This window comes from Hesperophylax consimilis, chromosome 5, assembly GCF_061612785.1.
Source record: "Hesperophylax consimilis isolate HC1 chromosome 5, BYU_Hcon_1.0, whole genome shotgun sequence".
Classification (NCBI taxonomy): domain Eukaryota; kingdom Metazoa; phylum Arthropoda; class Insecta; order Trichoptera; family Limnephilidae; genus Hesperophylax; species Hesperophylax consimilis.
In genome coordinates, this window is record NC_142840.1 from 10,721,890 (window position 1) to 10,730,190 (window position 8,301).

General features: G+C 36.6%; 1 pseudogene; it reads right to left on the reverse strand.

Annotated features, from left to right (window-relative positions):
• Window positions 1–2,364: 2,364 nt before the first annotated feature.
• On the reverse strand, window positions 2,365–6,287 carry LOC149423520 (carboxypeptidase Q pseudogene; annotated as a pseudogene).
• Window positions 6,288–8,301: the final 2,014 nt, after the last annotated feature.

Genomic DNA, 8,301 nt, shown 5'->3' on the forward strand with positions numbered 1-8,301 from the left:
ACAAACTATTTTTGGAACCAGATGAAATATTGACATTAAATTTTTAATTCTCGAGAAATTGGTTCGTTTTCTTAAGAATTTTTGTAGCCACCCCTCTTTTTATGAACCTTTTCCAAAAGTAACTGGACACCCATTTTAGGTACCTACTTATCAACTATTTCATCTCTACTGGTGACTGCTGTCTCTTGAACGCACAACATAATTTTTTGAGGAAATTTTGTGTTCTTTACTTTTTGTGTTTTTTATCCGCATATTATTATTAAAATATCATGCTATTTATATTTCCTGGTGATTTATTAAAGAATTTTGTTCATGGGTTTTTGTTCCAAAAGTTTTGAAATGGTGTATTTAAAATTAAAGTTTTAAAATGTATCGGAATCGGTATCATGTATTTTTGCCTTTTTATTTATTTTTCATGGTCTCCATAAAACATTTATACACCTCATTTTACAGATCAACAAGTTGTAGCAATAACAAATACTGGAATTAAGTAAATAAAATTTAAAAATATGAAAGACAATGAGTGAACATGCAAAAAGTGACATTATTTCGTGAAATAACGTTGGTACCTACAACTAGAAAGGTTTGATAGAAAAGAGCAAGAGTAGAATAATAGAAAGGTTATTTGGGGCAGTTTTACTATTTTGTGAAACGCGTCGATAGTTGCTAAAGTGACGTTGAACATGTTTATGGTCAATGCAACACGTTCTGATAGGTAGAAGTCATCGCTTTCGGAGCATAAAAAAATGTACGGGATCTTCCACGACCATATTGTTAATATCTTTCAACTTTGGTGGATTAAGAGATTGTATTATTGTTATTATGACCTACAAAAACATATAAAATCCAGACTGTTTTCCAGAACCACCAAGGTATTAGTGTATAAAACACTAATTAGACCAGTGCTTACGTACGCAGCCGAAACGTGGGTTCTAACTAAGAAGAATGAGCGAGCACTGGACGTTTTTGAAAGGAAAATTTTGAGGCGCATCTTCGGACCGGTTCTAGAAAATGGATTTTGGCGCAGACGTTATAACAATGAGCTCTATACTCTGTTTAAGGAGCTAAACGTCACAAAATTCATAAAACTGGGAAGACTTCGGTGGCTAGGTCATGTGGAGAGAATGACCGAGCATCAAGAACCAAAGTCCCTGCTGAGCTGAAGACCGATAGGGAGAAGGAGCCTGGGAAGGCCAAGGTTAAGATGGAGCGACAACGTCCTCAAAGATTTGTCTGCCTTGGAGCTTCGAAACTGGAGAGAGCTGGCGCGGGACCGAGATGAGTGGAGGAAGACTCTTGAGGAGGCCAAGACCCACCTGGGGTTGTAGAGCCAAAAGTGATGATGATGATGATTATTGTTATTATTTATTATTATTATTGTTCCAGAGATTTTAGCGAAAAAATGCTTACCTCAAAATATTTTGCGGCTGGTTTCTAAGGAGTTTAAATCAAGCATTCTTGTAAAGAGGAATGCACAAGCCAAAATTACGTCTGTGCTTAGTGTGTCTTATCACAGCAAATTTAGTAATAGTTTAATAATAATAATAGCTTAGCGAGTCTAGAAAAGGTTCATTTAAAACTTCTCAAATAATCTTTTAAAATAGTATTTTTAAAGTTGTTTCTTATACATATTATGTGTGTTCAAAATTTTCTATTTAAAAATACATTAAAATTTATTGCATTTTAATTCTACTCCAACGAAACTATAGGAAAAGCTTCAATTTATGCCAAAGCATAATTTTTTTGTTTACATAATGTAAACCGGTTCGTAGTAAAGATCAATAGAAGAGACTGATTTAACTGATAGCTTCGCCTTGAACAAGAGGGGATATAGGAAATATTAGTTTGTAACTATTTGCCCTCATAAACAGGTAACGCATAAACCTCTTTTGTATGGTTTTGTTCCGAATTAGCCCAAATAATGGAGCCATATTCCAGGACACTGCGAAAAAATGCTCCATATGTTCTCCGCACTGAGTTTCCTTTAATACATGACCTCGCAATACGGAGAACAAACCCAAGTATTTTGTTAGTGAGACCATGTCACTCATGTGGAATTTGATATGACTTCTTGTAGAATTAAAAGAAATTTCTGTAACTAAGAAAGTTAAAACTAAGGCAATGATCCCAATTTCTTCAATTTTATGTTTGCTTTTCTGTTGTCTTGTCTTTAGTCTTCACTAGAAGATATGTTGGTGAAAAAAATTTGGCGTTCTGCAGTTTGGAAAATAAAATAAAGTAAATTCTTTCCGTATTTATTTTTTTAAGAAAATAATAATTTAAAAAAAAAAACATTGATTAATACTACTTTTAAGAAAAACAGTAGAAAACGATAATCATTACCAAAGAGGATGTTATTTACATTTATGTCCTTGGTACATCCGCGGCCATGTCAGCTACGATGTATGAGAAAGCTGTCCAGAAAGCTGCGCATCTGTCAAGTACATCTGGTTCAATAACATTAATAGTATCTCCAGGCGAATGATGGTACCAAAAGTACTTTTCATTGGCGTTGTAGAGGCCACCTCCCGGAATGTCTTGGTCAGTCCACACGCTTATATCTGGACCAGGTTCATCTACTTCCATCTCGGTTGTATTTATTTCTGAGAATAATTTCAAAATTTCCCTCATCATGCATTCTCCTGTTTTACTTCCTTTATAAGTTAAACCTCTTGGACTGAAGGTTCCAATATCTGACTCCATAACAAAGTTTAATTTGTCATTATCCGCTCGGTGTTCCTTTTCGTAGGCTATAGCTCCGATAATTCCTTGCTCTTCCGCGGTCCACAGAATTGTCCTTAATGTTCTTTGAGGTTGAAGATTAAGTTTCGTCAGGACCACCGGAGCTACCCAAGATATAAAAACACCGCCTCCATCGTCCATAGCACCATCTCCTACATCCCAACTATCCAAATGTCCGGAAATCACAACTATTTGGTCTGGTGAGCTAGATCCCTTCAAGTCGATTATGGTATTTCTCGATACCTTGGTGTCTGAAGTCGCGGACATAACAATATTTATGGTAACATTAACACCACTATTTTGCATTCTTAACAGTTGGTCGGCATCTTCCATGGTGATAGCAGCAACTGGAATTTTGTTAATATTTTCAGCATACCCTTGTGTTCCAGTGTGCGGAGTAGCTAATGAAAAAGGTGTCACCGACCTAACAAGAGCAGCTACGCCTCCTTTCCTTGCTGCCGCCGATGCTCCATTACGTCTGTATTGTCCAGTTTCTCCATAGTTTACGAATGGTACTGCGTAGACGACTATTTTACCAGTGACTTTATCATTTGAAAGCGCATCAAGCTCATCGAAACTTTGAACAACGATAGCTTGTGCTGTGACGCCTTCTGGGGGAGTTCCCACACTGCTTCCGAGGCCGAGCATTGGCAAGTTTTTGAGTCGGGGTTCTATCAGCGTTGCGCTTTCTTGACCTCGGACCCAATGAGGCACCTGGAATTAAAATTACGGTTGATTATTAAAAAAAACGGTAAGGAATTAAGTGAATCACAGAAGAACAAAAATATTTAGTTTAGGATTTTTTTTTTCATCAGCAAATGAAATGAACTCGGTTCCCCATTTTGTTTCTAGTGTTGACAAAAGTGAAGGGGTTAAGCGAGTTACAAATGGTTAGGTACTCGCAAAAAGCCAATTTCAAAATACAATACCGAAAGCAAGTAATAATAAAACCTTCTTCGATATTTTACATTTACCTCCAGTGCTTTACGGCCCTCTTTAGCATGGAGTCAAAGGTTTTTACAGGTATTTTGGGGTTTCAAACCTCTTGCTTCTTATTTTGATTTAAGTGGTTAGGCTAATGAAAATGGATGGATACTTGTAAATTAAGTAATGACACTAAATAAATATTAAACATTTACCTCCACATCTTCAGTATGAACGTCATTCAAACCATTAGTTTTCGACTCAGCCACCATGTAATCTATGGCATCTTCTAAACTCTGTGAACCCGAGAGTCGATGGCCAAATATATCAACGAATGTCGCCAAACTGAAAAGATTTTTTTTAAAATTATGACATTTGATGTGCCTACATGGTTTTCTTTTTTTTTTTAAATTCACTAATTTAAGCGGTTCAAAGTTTAAATTATCACAATAAAGCCATCTGAAGAGGGACAGAATTTTTACTTTCTCGGAGAAGCTATTCCACCTCCTCACATATATTAAATGGCGTCATTTTCAAAATTCGATGTGGTAGGTAGGTACATAATATTAGTTACAATAATATTTTAAGACAGCTACAAATTTTCCGTGGTCGAGGGGTAAGGTTCTCGATTAGCAAGCTGGATTTACTTGCGCACGCCGGGATTCAGAATTGAAAAGTTGAAATGGCTTTGGTCGTTTTTTTGTTATTTTTTTGGGGTGTTATGCCGTGTTGCGCTAACTCCTTCTTTAGCCAACGTTTCGGACAACGTTACAGTGTCCATCATCGGGGCAGATTTGACACTGTAACGGACACAGATGATGGACACTGTAACGTTGTCCGAAACGTTTCGGACAACGTTACAGTGTCCATCATCGGGGCAGATTTGACACTGTAACGGACACAGATGATGGACAACGTTACAGTGTCCATCATCGGAGCAGATTTGACACTGTAACGGACACAGATGATGGACACTGTAACGTTGTCCGAAACGTTGGCTAAAGAAGGAGTTAACACAACACGGCATAACACCCCAAAAACAAATAACAAAAATACTTTTGGCCGTGAAAATCTTAAATCGGCTTTGGCTGTGTTTGGTGACCGGATCTGAATAGCCAGGTAGTTCCTTACGTTCCTCCTCCACACCAGTCTCCCCTCCCACCAGCTTCAGCCTCACCACACCCCCAAATGGGGATGCATAGTCTCAATGACCCCAAACGGTTGGGACTCTTGTGCGGTTTCGCATAATTTTCTTTTTTTTAAAGTTTGAATTCTACGAATCATTAACTGTTTCAAAATTATAAGTAACAGAACTTTTAAAAAGGCGCTAACACAATACTATTATCATTTAGACAAATAAAGAAAATACTAAATATTCTAAACATCTAATGCATTTTACAAACCATACTGCACACAAATTCTAACAAAATTACAAAATTTTACAATTTATTATAATACTCATTTCATATTTTTATACATAATTCTTCAACACATATAGTACTACACTTATTTTTCTATTTTTTTATTACTCATTTTTTTACTTCTATTTTTTCTTATTATTTTTAAATATTTTTTACCAAACATTTAGTTTATATATAAATTGTTAATTACCAGCCTCAGAACAGACTATGTCTAGTGAGGAGGGTAATGAAAAAAAAACATCTGTACAGAACCAACCTTAAATAAACGCCCGGGTTGCCGGCACTGAAACTGAACTGAAACTGAAACTGTTTTTAGCTGCAACTAACTCGAAAAGTTGTCGACCGAAATCGCTGAAAATTTCAAAGTTTGTTCTTATTAGTGCCAAAAGTGTTTAGAGAGTGTGTTGAATGGTAGAAGGAAGCCTGAGTCAAATTAAAGTCGATAATATATTATAATATAAATGAGTGATGTTCGCCGTTGTTTTTCTTTGGGAGTTAGTTCACTGCACAACCGCTCATAAGATTTATTTGGGAGTTAGATCACTGCACAACCGCTCATAAGATTTATTTGGGAGTTAGATCACTGCACAACCGCTCATAAGATTTATTTGGGAGTTAGATCACTGCACAACCGCTCATCAGATTTATTTGGGAGTTAGTTCACTGCACAACCGCTCATAAGATTTATTTGGGAGTTAGATCACTGCACAACCGCTCATGATATATCTTTTGGAGCTAGTTCATTGCACAGCCGCTCATGAGATTTGTTTGGGAGTTAGCTCACTGAAGAACCGCTCATGAATTTTATTTTTAATATACCCAAGAAATAAAGCTTTAAAAAACAAAATGACATGTTATGAAAAATTTGAAATTTCGACAAAATTATCGAAACGGAATACCCATAGTTTTTATCTTAAAATATGTAAAGCAATAAAAGTATTTCAAGATGTTTTATAAAAAAATATATATGCATTCTACTCACAGGTTCCAGGTCTGTCCTTTGAAAGGCCCCTTTGTAAAATAATCAATAATTTGATTAGTCACATTGGCATACGATGCAATGTCGTCCAACACATCCTGTGGAAGATTGCATTCCTCTGCTTTTCCTAGTTCGACATCTAATACCCTAGCATTTGTGTTATGTTGACTAGATAAAACCAGTGACAGAATGACACTCACTAATAAGCGATGGTTACGCATATTGAAACATTTAGCAATGGAACCAACTCGTCTAGACCTACAATCACGTATATTACAAACACCGTTTTTTTATGATCTTTTATAGATACGTTTAAGTCCACCAATATGAATACACAGGGAGACTGGAAATTATTTATCATATAATTATTTACTATCCGATTAATATTGATAATAATTCCACAAATAACTTTTTCATAACTAATACGTTTTCAATCACCTTACAAAAATATGACAAAAGAGGCAGAAGCCGTAAAACATTTTCTAAAAAAATTGAAATCAACCTTTTTAAAAAACAGTCGGACATAATACGAGTAATTATGATCTATACATCCGCGGCTATGTCAGCTAAGATGTATGAGAACTGACTGCCTAGAAAGCTACGCATCTGTCTAGTACATCTGATTCAATAACATTAATTGTATGTCCCGGCGAATGATGGTACCAACAGTACTTCATTGGGATTGACCACCTCCCGGATTTGTCAGTCCAAACGCTTATTTCTGGTCCAGGTTCTTCTAATTCCATCTCGGTTGTATTTATTTCTTAGAATACTTTCAAAATTTCTTTCGCCATGCATTCTCTTGTTTTACTTCCTTTGTGTGCGAACACAAAGAACGCGTGTTTCGGCTTTCAGATTACCAGCACTCAGTGCTTGAGTCCGCCGGAGAAGATAGGCGCCGAGTTGTGGACACATAGAACGCCGGTTAAATCCGCGCCATTTGCGCGGTAGCCTGATAGCAGCTGTCAGTTTTAACAAAATGTCAAGCTTGTCGGAAGAAGATTTTTTACTTTTGTAGAATTCTTTCTTGAAATTAAGAAATAAAACAATTGGTATTCATCCAATTAATAGTAGTAGAAAAAGTCATTGTGAATATCATCACTTGTTTAGTGAGCTTAAGGCGGACGAAGAAAGATTTATATACCTTATTTCAGTCGTGACATTTGAGGTTATTATAAAATTTTCTTAGTTCGTACCGTTTTCATTCATATCCTTACTGATTTCTTTCCAGCACTTGTCGACAACATTTCTGTTGCTATGTAAACTTCTTTTATCCCAGATCGGCGATTTGTTAAAAACAGCAGCAATCAGTAAGTCGCTCATTTTGACAGGACTTGTTTATTGAGGTTTTGACACTAGCTTCCAAAACAAGCTTCACTAACCGGCCGCACCAGCGAGCCGGAATTAAGAATTCATTCCGGTAAAGCTTCTCGGCGGGCCAGCGCGCGGACATAAATCTGAACCTGCCTTCACTATGTGCGTTCTCACACGTTTAGATACAAATATTCTTGTCGGCGCGCCTGCGCCAGTCGGCCGCTTACTCGCCGGCTAATCTGAAAGCCGAAACACGCGTTCTTTGTGTTCGTACACTTAGGACGGGTTGTTTCGGAGAATCTGAACAATTCATCAAATTTCAACGTTCATTTTCAAGTTCTGTGAAAGATTTTTTCAAGTTCTGTTTTTATTTCAGTTTTGTCAAGCAACTAGCCTACAATGATATAAAAACAGAACTTAAATAAGTCTTTCACAGAACCCGAAAATGAACGTTGAAATTTGATGAATTGTTCAAATTCTCCGAAACAACCCGTCCTTAGTCTGTGAAACCTCTTGGACTGAAGGTTCTAAAATCCGATTCCATGACAACGTTTAATTTGTCATTATCCGCTCGGAGGTTATTTTCATAGGCTATAGCTCCGATAATTCTCTGCTCTTCTGCGGTCCACATAATTGTCCTCAATGTTCTTTGAGATTGGAGATTAAGTTTTGTCAGGACCACTGGAGCAACCCAATATATAAACGCACCGCCTCCACTATCTATAGCACCATCTTTTACATCCCAACTATCCAAAGGAGTCACAATTTTTCAAATAGAAATGTATCATTATATATGTGAAACAATAATTATTATGAATGTTGCCTCTGTCCGTGCAAAAATAAGTATTTTTGAATTAATTAGGAACAAGACAAAGCAGACGACATTCACTGCCGGTTGGAAGTGAACATTTTACTAAACAC